We start from the raw sequence: 13943 nt of genomic DNA on the forward strand, positions 1-13943 counted from the left end.
ATTGAGCAGAAGTGTATATTGTTGAACCCATGCATAACCTCCATCCCTGCCACCATGGTCACTTTGTTCATGAGCCTATTGGGCAATGGCAAAGGTGGCTAGGGAAAGAGGTTGACCTTTATTTACAGAATGGATAATCCTGTCCACATTATTTTTTTTAATGTTTATTTATTTTTGAGAGAGAGAGAGACAGAGCGTGAGTGGGGGAAGGGCAGAGAGAGAGGGAGACACAGAACTCGAAGCAGGCTCCAGGCTCTGAGCTGTCAGCACAGAGCCTGACACAGGGCTCTAACTCATGGACAGTGAGATCATGACCTGAGCCGAAGTCAGACGCTCAACCGACTGAGTCATCCAGGTGCCCCTATCCTATCCACTTCTGGATAGGATAAAATCCTCTTCTGCTGATGTTACCTTTTGTTGGGCCTTCAGATTGGTACACAAATTTCTCCAAATTCTTCTTACCCATTCAGAGAGGTCTATTCACTTACCTCTTCCCCAAATTTCCTTGTCATTAGGTTTCTAATCATATTCCTTCCAAGTCCTTCCCCATCCAGCCAAACCATTGGCCACAGACGATAAATCAGTATATATCATATGTCTGGCCATTTCTCCTTCCAAGCAAAGTGATCAAGCAGATGCACTGCTCAGAGTTCTTTCCACTGGATTTCTCTTCACCACTGTCCTTCAGGGATGTCCCAGAAAGGGACTGTAGTCCTGCATTTAATGCAGAACCATCTGTAAACCAGGCCTGAGTCTTCTTTGCCAACTGATGGTAGGGAACTCTTCTGAGATGAACATGCAGGTTGAGAGAGAAAAGGTAAAACAGCAGGAGTGGTGACTATGGGCATTTGGGGTACTTTGTCACATAACTCACTTGTGCCTTCATGGCCTATGGGGCCTGATTACATTATAACCACTTGAATTTGATGATGAAGTGCTGCTTTGCACACCCAACTCAATGGTTTGCTGGGTCAGACAACACCCAGGTCATGATGGGCAGCCCTAATCACATGGTAATTTTTTGGTCTATAGTTAAATGCCCAGTATCTACTACATTAGCAGGCCAAGAGCTGTATCTACAAAGAAGAATAGTTATCCACAGAAATGGCAGGCTTGTGCTTCAATTCACCTATAGAGACCTGCCAAAGGCTCCAACAGCTTTCTTATCTTCCATTGACACTCAATCACCATTGGAGCTGCTGGATCAGATGGTCCAAGTGGCTGAGCAGCTTGCACAGATGCCTGGACCACTGCAGAGCCTTCTTTTGTTCTGGGCCCACTCAAAGCTAGCAACTTCTCAGGTCACCTAGTAAATGGGCTGGAGTAATACATTCAAATGAGGAGTATGTTGCCTCCAAAATGTAAAAAAGCCCACTTACCTTCTACTTTAGAAGGTATAGCTTGACTTGCTTCACATTACTTGGGTCCTAGAAGCCTCATGGCAGTAGAAGACCCGTAAATTTTAGTCAGATTTATTTGCCATCCTCTGATATGTAAACATCTTTCCAATGAGTCTAGTGTAGTTGCTACCTCTTACCAATCAGTATAGTGTCATCAATATAATGGACCAGTATGATATCTTGTAGAAGGGAAAGGTGATCAAGATTCCTGCAGGCTAGTTAGGCTCTAGAGTTGACATTCCCCTGAGATAGGACAGTGAAAGTATATTGCTGGCCTTCCCAGCTGAAAGCAAATTGCTTCTGGTGAGCCTATAGACAGGAATGGACAAAAAGGCATTTTTCAGATCAATAATTGCCTACCAGGTACCAGGGAATTGATTAATTTGCTCAAGCAATAACAACACATTTGTTTTAGAGGTTATAATTGGAGTCCTCACCCAGGTTAAGGCTACAATAGACCACTGTCATTCTTCAAGGTCCATCCATCTTCTGCACATGTCAAATAGGCAAGCTGAATGGGTATGTGGTAGGAATCACCACTGCTGCATCTTTCAAGTCCTTGATGATGGCACTAATATCTGCAATCCTTCCAAAAATGATGTATTGCTTTTGGTCTACTATTTTTCTAGGTAAAGGCAGTACTAGTAGCTGTCACTTGGGCTTTTCCATGATAATAACTTCACTCCACAGGTCAAGGACCAATACAAGAATTCTGTCACCTCCTGAGTATGTCTGTTCCTATCATGCAGTCCAGAACTGGGGAAATAACCACAAGGTGGGTTCAGAGACCCACTGGGCATATTGTTAGATAAACCTGAGCTAAAGCCTCACTAACCTGATCTCCATAAATCCCTACTCTGACTATACCATAGTGATATTTTGGGTCTCCTATTATCAGTGTCACTTCAGAGCCAGGGTACAGCTGACTGCAAAAGTTCTGATTATTTATTTTCCCCCAGTCCACAGTTATCCTGGAATAAGGGTATAGGCCCCTCTGGGGGAAGATTAGGAGGAAGATTAACAGCGTAAATTTTTGACAGTATACTGGAGTTCTTCCTCAATGGGATCCATTCATTCAAGGGCTTCTATAAACTGATTCAAACCTTGGAATTGACTGAGGGGCTGTGACTCTGTTTTTATGATTCAAGTTAGGTTTTTGTTCAATGAACAGTAATATTGTCTTATTCTTGGTGAAACTGAGAAGTTCCTTTCTGTATTATAAATCTTGGCATCTTTCTTCCTATGGGTTGCATTTGCTTTTCTGTCTGCTAAGCCTACCAGATTTCCTAGTATCACAGGAGCTAGCATTTATTCTATGCCTACTATTGACAGGCACTGTTCTGAGTGTTTTACTCATTTACTCCTAACTCACCTCTCATTAGTAGGTAGTGTTCTTTGTTATATTCATTTTGTTGATAAAGCAGTTGTGGCACACAGAAGGGAAGAAGTTGCCCAAGGTTGTATAGGCAATAAGTAATATAACTATTGTGTGAGCCTATGGGTCTAGCCCCAGAGCCTCTGATTTTACCCAGCCTCTTTACACTGGGCAGGAAAGAGGGTGAAGAGACACTTAGGAGTTTTGTAGTTCCTAGGATCTTTTCTCTTAAGACATTTTCTCCTAGGACATTTTGCTGAGTCATTTCCTACTAACACCTGCCATCCCAAACTGTTTTCAATTCTTGGAATATACCATGCTATCTTACCTCTCTATCTGCTTTATACATACTGGTTCCTCTGTCTGGAAGTCCATCATATTTTCTTTTGACAATTGTGGAACATCTTTCAAGCCTTAGCTCAAAAGTCACCCCCTTAATGATTCTTCCATGACTCCCTCAAGCTGGCTCAGGCCTTCCTTCTTCTGTGCTTCCATTTCTTTCATAATGATTTGTACATCTGTAACCCATGGGGGCTGTACAAGGCTCTCATTTGTTGATTCAACAAAAATTTCTTGAGCTAGTTGTGTTCAAAGCACTGGGAACACAGCCATGAATCAACCATATGAATCCTAGCCTCAGAGTGCTTACATTCTAGTGGGCTGAGTGGATTTACATTTTCACAACTGTTTGTTGAATGAATGGCCAAACATTTCAACAATTTCACTTTTAAAGCCTTCCAACAGGAGATGCTATTAGATCTCAGTAATCTATCTAAGCACTTCTGTCTTCTTCAACCACAAGAAAAAGCCCTACAGAATCCTCAAGAACATTTTCCCCTTGGAAGTCTCCTGGCCCAGTCAGGAACTTAGATACTTAATGATGTCACTCAATGTGATAAGGGGTGGTGATCCTGGCGATGAAACTAACCAAATAGTTGTGAATGTAGTAATAAGAACTCAACGTGTCTCTGACTGAAAGAGACCTGCGGTTTCAAAATGTCTCCAGAAAAGGTGAGGTGAAAGCAAGGACAAGGAGAATGACCCAGATGATAAAACTGGCCAGTAGCAAAAAATTAATAAATAAGTAATGTGTGGTATGCAAGTATAAGTGATACAGAAGGGTCTGTTTGGTTGTGGTATGACCTGCTACAAGGCTTATATCCTGGCCCAAATTTACATGGTAAATCAAAGAGCCAAAGGAAGACTTGAAAAAATAATCGTGTGTGTCATATGATTTCACTCATATATGGAATTTAAGAAACAAAACAGATGAACAAAGGGGAATGGAAGTAAAAATAAAATAAGGTAAAGACAGAGAGGGAGGCAAACCACAAGACACTCTTAAATACACAGAACAAACTGATGATTGCTAGAGGGGAAGTAGCTAGGGGGATGGGCTAAAAGAGTGATGGGCATTAAGGAAGGCACTTGTTGGGATGAACACTGGGTGTTATATGTAAGTGATGAATCACTAAATTCTACTCCTGAAACCAGAAATCATCATCAATCATCATCATCATCTTGGGGATTCTGGGTAGCTCAGTTGGTACGGCATGTGACTCTGAATCTTGGGGTTGTGAGTTCAAGCCCCATGTTGGGTGTAGAGATAACTTAAAAATAAAATCTTTAAAAAAGATCTTTAAAAAATAATCTTCATCAGGTAACTACTTGATCAAGTGTGCCTACTAGGAGGTGGCCCCACTGTAGGTCTGACATTCTAAAGATAAGGAAGAGATGTTCCTGCATTGTGCCTGCCCAACATGAGCCTCAATTAGCAAAAACAAAGATCCCAACACAAGCAATTTAGAACCTACACTCTACCTGGAGTATGATACCTGAGCTCTCCCTTGTCATTGGAGTATGAGGTAGGGATTATTGCACTCATTTTATGCATAAGGAGCTTGGATTTAAACCCAGGCTGGCCTGACTTAACACAATCCACACGCTGAGTCATCGGTACTGCCTGGATAACTTGAAGGGTTGGGCATTTTCAGACTTGAGAGCATGGGGGTTCATCTTTTCTGAGCAGGAATTTAAGCTTTTTTTTTTTTTTTCTTTTCCTCAAAGGGAATTGATTGGGTAACTGTAAATTTCTGGAGATTACTCCAGGACTGGAGTCTCTTGTTTGCTTAATTTGCCTAATGTGCATTCAGTTGTATTATAAAGGATTTGAATATGCAACAGCTTTTGAAAACAATAGCAAAGAGAAAAAGTTCTCCAGCCCACACTTACACTTGGCAGCCTGAGCCCTGGCCTGAGGCAGGATGTGAGAAAAAATATAATTAGCATCCACTTAGCCATAGACTCTCAGGCCACAATTTCTTACCCTGGTATTAATCAATGCACATTTAGCCCTGGCCAATGTACACAACCCCAAGGCTCACAGTTTCTCCATCTTCTCCACCCACCCCCTGGCTTAGACGCTTAGACGCACAATAGAGCTAAAAAGAGCTTTCAGGTAGAGTCTTGGTCCCATTAGCTCACTCCGTGGCAAAGGCAGAGGAAAGTGTTTGGGATGGCAGGTTTTCCAACCCTTGGGGAATCCAAATCCAGACAGACACCCAGAAAGCGGCCAAGCATTCTTTGGTAGGGAGGGTTCCAGCAGGCAGCTTCTTAGCTTGGTAATTGCTCTTGCACCACACAGGGCTCCTCTGGCTGAGCTGGGACTCCCTAGCTACAGCTGTACTGCGATCTCCTCCAGTCTAGACAAAGCAGACAGTCCCTCCCTTGGTGTGCTCTAGGAACGCCAGTACCCGCAGACAGAGCCCAGGCACCGACAGAGGTCTTTAACTATTTTGTCCCTTTTGTTCATCATGATTCTTAATGCTTAAAATAAAGTACGTAAGATTGCAAAGAAAGCTGGGTATATCAAAAGAATGAAATATTTCAAAAATCAAACTTATCATGGAATGATACATGTGTTTAATAGATGTGTTTAATAGTGAATTACATAAGATCTCTCTCTCCCTTTTTATTGAAACCAGGATTAAGTTTCAAGATCAAGAAAATTAAACATAACTACACCTAGCATTGTTTTTGTGGTGGTAAAGTTTTAAACATTTCAACTCTCCTAATGTTATATAGTTTTGTTCTTCGTATTCATTTATTCATTCTACTCAAAAATATGTCCTGAGCAAGGCATTATGATCGTTTCTGACCGGGGGAAGAAAGTGATGCCTGTTGGCTAAGGCTTGCCATTCTTATTTATTTACATTTGGTCTATAACTGCTTTCACACTGTATCAGCAATGTTCCATAATTGTTTGAGACTACATGACTTTCAAAGTCAAAAATATTTACTATCAAGCCCTTTACAGAGAACATTTGCTGACTCTTGATCTAGGTATAGCCCTTACCCTTAAGTATTTTTCAGTCTGCAGGAGAACAATAAAAATAAATTGATTCTATGTTATAAATGCACCAACAAAAATATGCCTAAGGTGTAGAAACTCCCAAGAGAGTACTGAAGGGAGATTTCCTAGAAGTGACATTTGAGTTGGTTTTGAAAGAATAGAGGTTGGCCATAGGGACCAGCTATCTGGGCAGAGGGTATATAGCATGTGCAAAGTCATGATTGCATAAACTAGCATTGTTTCTGGAAATTATATGCACCTCACTCTCACTGAAGTATAGAGTTCAAGAAGGGAGTGACAAGAGATGACTGAAGGAACAAGGTAGGGATCAGACAATAACACACTTCATCTACCATATCAAGGAACTCAAATACTCTTCACTGGTGTGGGCTGTGCTGTCCAGTAGAACTCTCTGTATGATGACAATGTTCTATAACTGTATCCAATCTGATCCCCACCTGCCACATGTGGCGACTGAGCACTTGAAATATGGCTGCTGCCAGGAGGCACTGAATTTTTAATTTTCTTTTATTTTAATTAATTTTAATCGAAATAGCCACATGTGGCTGTGGCTACCATATTGAACACCTCTAGATGGTGGAAACTGAATTGATTTTCACACAGTGATATAGTGTGAAAACAATCACTGACCAAATGTAAATGAAGGGGCGTGGCCCGCCTTAGCTAGCAGGCATCCTTTTCTGACCCTTGGTCAGAAATTCTTTTAATGCCTTGCTCAGTGGGTGTTTTTCAGTAGAATGAGTGAATAAATGAATGAGTATGAAAGAACAAAATTATACATCATTAGGAGGGTGAAATACTTAAAATTTTAGCACTGTGACGTATAATCATGTTTATTGAGAGTGTTTTTCATAATCTTAAAATTTAGTCCTGGTTTAAAAAGGGACGAGGGAGGGCACCTGGATGGCTCAGTTATTAAGTGTCTGGCTCTTGATTTCAGCTCAGGTCATGATCTCCTGGTTCATGGGATCAAGTCCCGCGTCAGGCTCTGTGCTGATGATGTAGAGCCTGCTTAGGATTTTCTCTCTTTCTCTCTCTCTCTCTCTGCCCCTCCCCTGCTCTCTCTCTGTCTCTCAAAATAAATAAACACTTTTTAAAAAGGAGGGGGGAAGGGAGATCTTGTTATTAATCCACTCTATTAAAATCTACTATTTAAACAGACAAATGGGCCATTAAATCTCCCCTTCACCCCTTTTACCAAGATTATTCTGGTTATGGATGAATTAAAAGAAAGGAAGAGAGAAACACCATTTAAAGACTAAGCATTAGTTCTGAACAAAGAAGATAAAATTCTGATCTAAGGCAGTAGTGGTTGGAATAGAAAAGAGGATTCGTTATGAGGTATGTTAAGAAAGAATTGACAGGTCTTGGTGATCAATGAAATAAAGGCAATGGAGCATGAAAGAGTTGCTAGGAAATCTCGCTGGTTCCTGAGTGGTGCCTGGACAGGGAGGTAGATGTCGAGATAGGTGAGAAGGCTAGAGAGTAGTCATGGTTGGGGGAAGCCTAGATAAGGAAGATGACAAATTGAGCCTAAGTTGCTTGGGTAGCTAAGTCTAGTGAGAGGTCTGGGTTGAAGATACAGATGAAGCACATTAACCAGTAAAGAGAACAGTATCGTGCGAGCCAAAAATATTAACTTCCAGTTCTAGCTCTCTTACTATCTAGCTGGATGCTCCGAGACATCATTTTTGGCCTCAGTTTCATTATCTGTCCAATGGGAGAGTGTCAGACCAGAAGAGTTGGGCGATTTTTTTCTCTAAAGGGACAGAGAGTAAGTATTTCAGGCTTTGAGGGCCATACACAGTCCCTGTTGCATATTCTCATCTCCCTCCTTCTTTTCTTCTTGTTTTTTTTCTTTTACAGTCCCTTAAAATGTAAAAAACATTCTTAGCTCATGTACTATGCCAGAACAGAGCTATAGTCTGTTGACCCCTGGACTAGATAACCTTCAAGATTCTTTTCCAGCATAAACTTCTTTAGTAAGATAATATATGAACTTCTCAGAAAAAAAGCACTCTCTTACCAGTAGTTTAAATATATTTTTAATAGGCCCATAACACACATGGTAGGTGGACCATCTCGACGAATGTCTACAAAGCGAATGCACTCTTACAACTACCACCTAGATCAGGAAGTAGAATATTACCAGCAACCCCAGAAACTCCTCTTGCTCCTCCTCGAGGTTATTACCTACTTCCTCTCCCTAAAGGCAGACACTGTCCTGACTTCTAACAACATGGATTAGTTCCATGTCTTTTGAGCTGCATATACTCCTTAGTGTTGGGCTTTAACTCACATTATATTTATGAGATTCACCCATGTTGTTGCAGATAGCAGTAGTTTATTTTCATTGTTGTATCATAGTCTATTATACAAATAATGATACAATCAATTTATCCATTCTATTATTGTTATGTCTTTGGATTGTGTTCTGTTTAGGGCCACTACGGCTAGTGATGTTATGAAGATCCTCGTATCTCTTTTTTCCCTAAAGTTCATTTTTTTTCATTTTGTGAGAGAGAGATAGAGAGCAAGCAGGGGAGGGGCAAAGAGAGGGAGACAGGATCCCAAGCCCGCTCAGTGCTGTCGGTGCAGGGTCCGACGCAGGGCTTGAATTCATGAACTGTGTGATCATGACCTGAGCCAAAGTCAAAAGTCAGACACTTAACCGATGGAGCCACCCAGATGTCCGGTCTGAGTTTTTTGATACACAACTATATGCATTTCTGTCGGAAAGAGAATTGCTGAGTCACGGAGGTGTACGCATATTCAGTTTTTAGGTACAGCCAAACAATTTATATAAAGATCTTGTGCCAATTTATAATGCCTCAAGCAATATTCAAAAGATCTAGTTGTTCTAGATTGTCACAATACTTGATAATGTCAGTCTTTCACATTTTAGCCATTCTGGCAGACGTATGGGCATATATCAGTTATCTGCATCTCACTGAAAAATGAGACTAAGCATCCTTTTACGTATTCATTTGCATTCCCTCTCGTACATTTTTCTAGTGGAGGCCTGCTATAGCACTTCTTAATATATTCTACGAGCACTTTACCCTCTATATGTATATTGCAAATATCTTCTCCCACTCTTTGACTTGTCTTTTCACTCTCTTAGCTATCTTTTGATGACAGAAATTCCTAATTTGAATGTAGTCCAATTTACCAATCTTTTCCTTTGTGGTTAGCACTTTTGGTGTCCTGTTTAAGCAATGGTTGCCTTTTCCAAATGTCATAAAAATATACTTCTATCAGGTCATGATCTCACGGTCTGTGAGTTCGAGCCCCGCGTCAGGCTCTGTGCTGACAGCTCAGAGCCTGGAGCCTGTTTCAGATTCTGTGTCTCCCTCTCTCTCTGCCCCTCCCCTGTTCACACTCTGTCTCTCTCTGTCTCAAAAATAGATAAACGTTAAAAAAATTTTTTTTTAAAATATACTTCTATTTTACTTTCTAGAATTTTCATTATTTGATTCTTCATAGTTAGATACACATTCTGCCTGGAGCTGATGTTTTGGATAGTATGACGTGGCAGAGTCAAGATGTAGCCGATTGACCCAGTGACATTTATTGAAAATGTTCTCCTCTGCACTGCATGCCGCATCACATTTGTTTTATGTTGCGGCAATGTATGCGTGTGTCTTTTTCTGGAGCTTCCATTTTCTAGTTATCTACCCATAAATATAATATATGCCCTCTACTTCGATCCTCTTTAACTTCCTCCTTTGTAATTTTCTCCGCAGAGATTTTACATACCTTTTGTTAGATTTAGTCTAAATACTTGATGTAATTTGATGTCATTGCAAATGGCCTCTTTTTAAACTTTTTCCTTTTCAGTTGTTTTATTTCTGGAAGAGAGAAATATAATTAATGCTTATATATTGACTTTGTATTTAATGATGTGCTGAATTCACCTACTAAATCTAATCCTAGTAATTTTTAAAAGCAGGATTTTATCTTCTCCATAACTTCATAGACACAATATATTAAGAAAAAGAAATTTTTCTCTGGGTAACCAAAATATGAACAAATTTCTGATTTTAATTTTCTTCCTGCTGTCATCAGCACATGGGCTTGGCATTTGAATGAACCACAACTGGATTTCAAGGACTCACCCAGCCCTGAGATGTTCTCAATGCCACTTCCTTCGTGTCAGCAACTGTGACAGCTAGTTTAATAATAAAACAGCTCCAATCCAACCTTAGTGTGACTTCAGATTATTAATAAATATGTGTACTTAACTGCAGGTGTACTTAATTTTGAGGAAAATCCACTTTGCATAATCACAAAATTTAATGATCAATTGCTTGGGATTTGGGGGGGTTTGGTTTTGTTTTTTGTTTTGTTTTTTTTTTTTTTTTTTTTTTTTTTGAGTTTCTGAAGGAATTTCCTCAGTGGAGAACATCATCAAGTAAATGGCAACGACTACTGGTGAAATTTTATTTAACTGGTTCGGTCCATTAGACACTGTGATCATAAAAGCAGATGGTTGTTAAGATTAAAGAGGGCTTAGAGATAATCCATTCCAATACAGTTCCTGTTTACAAATGAGGAAATAAACCCAAATAGGTTCCTCAAAGTTTCAGAGCTAGTTAGCAGTGAAGCCTGAACTGTAAGCCAAATTCCAGTCCAGTGTCTTTCCATCAAACCACACTATCTCCCAGTGGTGGGGAGATCCATGATACACAATGGTGGGAGCAGACCAAGGAGACTAACATTCGTTAGGTGTTTCCTACATGCCAGGCAATGGTCAAGGCATTTTCCACAAAGCATTTCATTTAAACCTCTCAGAAAATTATAAGGTAGGCATTACTATTCTCCCTTTACAGATGAAGCCATGAGTCTCAGCAATGTGAAGTGGTTTGCACAAGAGCACATGTCCAGAGAACCACAACTCTAACCTAGAAATGCTTAACTCCAACCTTTGAGCTCTTTATACTGTTTGGAAATGGAAATGTGGGAGTTTTACGCTATAAAAGGTTTTATTTTTTCAATGCCATCAAGAATGACCAGAATTATAAGGTATGGAATTGGCTAGCATTCCCATTTCTGAAAATGACTCCGTTGGAGACATTGAGAATTCTGGGTTTGAGTCTCGCCCGCTTCCATCACTACACTGCCCATTCACCTGAGAGTCCACGGCAGCAGCCCTGGAACACGTGGCAGGATTCCAACATACCCAATGGCAGCAGGACAGCAGCTAGTAGATGAGTGTGTTCTGCTTTGATTATTATAAATAATAATAATATAAATAATTGCTTTACAGGTATGCCATAAAAGAGAGATTTAAATTCACTTTGCCAAATGATCCAAAAGACAAAAATTGTGTCTTTATTTAAAAAAAATTATTTGTGTATAATTGACACATAATGTTATGTTTATTTCGGGTGTATAATGCAGTGTGTCATACGCTATCGTCACACAAGTGTCACTACCATCTGTCACCATACAGCACTATTATAATACCATTGACTATATTCCCTATTCTGTACCTTTTATTCCCATGATTTATTGATTCCATAACTGGAAGTTGGTATTTTCCTCTCCCCTTCTTGCATCCCCATCTCTCTTGCAATCATCAGTTTGTTCTCTGTATTTGTAGGTCTGATTCTGTTTCTTGTTTGTTTGTTTATTCATTTGTTGTTTAGGTTCTACAAATGATTGAAATCATATGGTATTTGGCTTTCTCAGCCTGACTTATTTCACTTAGCATGATACCCTCTAGCTCTATCAATGTTGTCACAAATAGCAAGATCTCACCCTTTTTTATGATGGTATAATTTTCCATTGTGTATAGACACCACATCTTTTTTACCCATTCATCTATCCATGGACACTGAGATTGCTTCCAAATCTTGGCTACTGTAAATAATGCTCAATAAACATAGGGGTGCATATATCTTTTTGAATTAGTGTTTTCATTTTCTTTGGGTAAATACCCAGCAGTGGAATTATTAGAATCCTATGATATTTCTATTTTTGCTTTTTTAAGGAAACTCCATATTGTTTTTCACAGTGACTGTACCAATCTACATTCCCATCAACAGTGCACAAAAGGTCCCTTGTCTCCACATCTTTACCAACACATGTTACTTTTTATCTTTTTTATTTTAGCCATTCTGGTAGATGTAAAGTTCTATTTAATTGTGATTTTGATTTGCATTTCCCTAATGATTAGTGATGTTGAACATCTTTTCGTGTGTATGTCTTCTCTGTAACCACAAAAAAACCTTGACTAGCCAAAGCAATCCTGACAAAAAAGAACAAAGTTGGAGGTATCACAGTTCTAGATTTCAAGATATACTACAAAACTACAGTAATCAAAACAGTATGATACTGGCACAAAAATAGACACAGAGATCAATGGAAAAGAATTGAGAGCCCCAAAATTAACTCTCACTCACATGGCCAATTAATCTATGACAAAGGAGGCAAGAATATGCAATGGGGAGAAGGCAGTCCCTTCAACCAATGATACAGGGAAAATTGGACAGCTACATGCAAAGGAATGAAGCTGGACTACTTTCTTACACCATACACAAAAATAAACTCAAAATGGATTAAGGACCTAAATGTGAGACCTGAAACCATATAAATCCCAAACGAAAACATAGATAGTAATTTATTTGACATCAGCCATAGCAACATTTTTCTAGATAAGTCTCCTAAGGAAGGAAACAAAAGTAAAAACAAACTATTGGGACTACATAAAAATAAAAAGCTTTGGCACAGCAAAGAAAACCATCAACTAAATGGAAGAAGATGTTTGCAAATGACGTGTCTGATAAGGGGTTAATATCCAAAGTATATAAAGAACATATACAACACACACACACACACACACACACACACACACAAGCTATACAAACTATATGAACACCAAAGAAACAAACAATCTAACCAAAATTATGACTTTAAAAACCATACATACCCATCTACCTGCATAAATCACCTTCTAATTATGCATGAATTAAATCAATAAGTTAATAAAAAACTTCTCTCAATCCGGGACTATCTACAAAGCATGTGCATTAAAATCAGCTATAGGATTATGTCTGGAATTCTCCAGACATACACTGAGTACAGTGCCACTTCATTCATGCATTTATTCATTTGCTCATTCACACTCACTCACTCATTCACACATTTATTACTTTAAAACATTACTGAACACTTATAATGTATCAGGCCCACTACTAAGTGTTGGTGAGGTCCAGATGGGTGAAACACAGTCTTTTATAATGACCTATATTTACATGGAGAGATGCAAGGAAACATATCACTAATTATAAACCAACTGATAGGTTCCCAAGAGAGGCATATGCAAAGGGCTATGGAGACACCAAAAAGGGACTGATTATATCTGCTTGTGGGAAGGAGAGGCAATGTCAGGAAAATGTTCACTGAGGAAGTAACCTTCAAATTCAGCCTCTAAGAGTGAAAACCATTTCACCTATTATCCTTTACCTGGAGATTTTCACCTGCCTTTTCAATGGCTTCCCTGACCTGCCCCTGCCACCTCATTCACAAAGCATGTGTGATTTTGTAAAACAATTTAGACTATGCCTTCTTTGCTCAAGCTCTGCAACAGCTTCTCAGTGAAATTAGAGTAAAATCTAAAGTCCTTAGATAGTCTTCAAGATCCTACAGGACACAACTCTTGGCTGCTTTTCTTCTCGTTTCACTGGGGTCCCACCCATCCCCCATTATGACTGTTCAGCTACTCTGGTCTTCTTTCTATTTACGTATGCGTTCTTTCTAGAGATCACATTTACACTAAAATAAATCTTTA

Source organism: Panthera pardus, unplaced genomic scaffold (assembly GCF_024362965.1).
Source record: "Panthera pardus isolate Hobbes unplaced genomic scaffold, ASM2436296v1 HiC_scaffold_6, whole genome shotgun sequence".
NCBI lineage: Eukaryota > Metazoa > Chordata > Mammalia > Carnivora > Felidae > Panthera > Panthera pardus.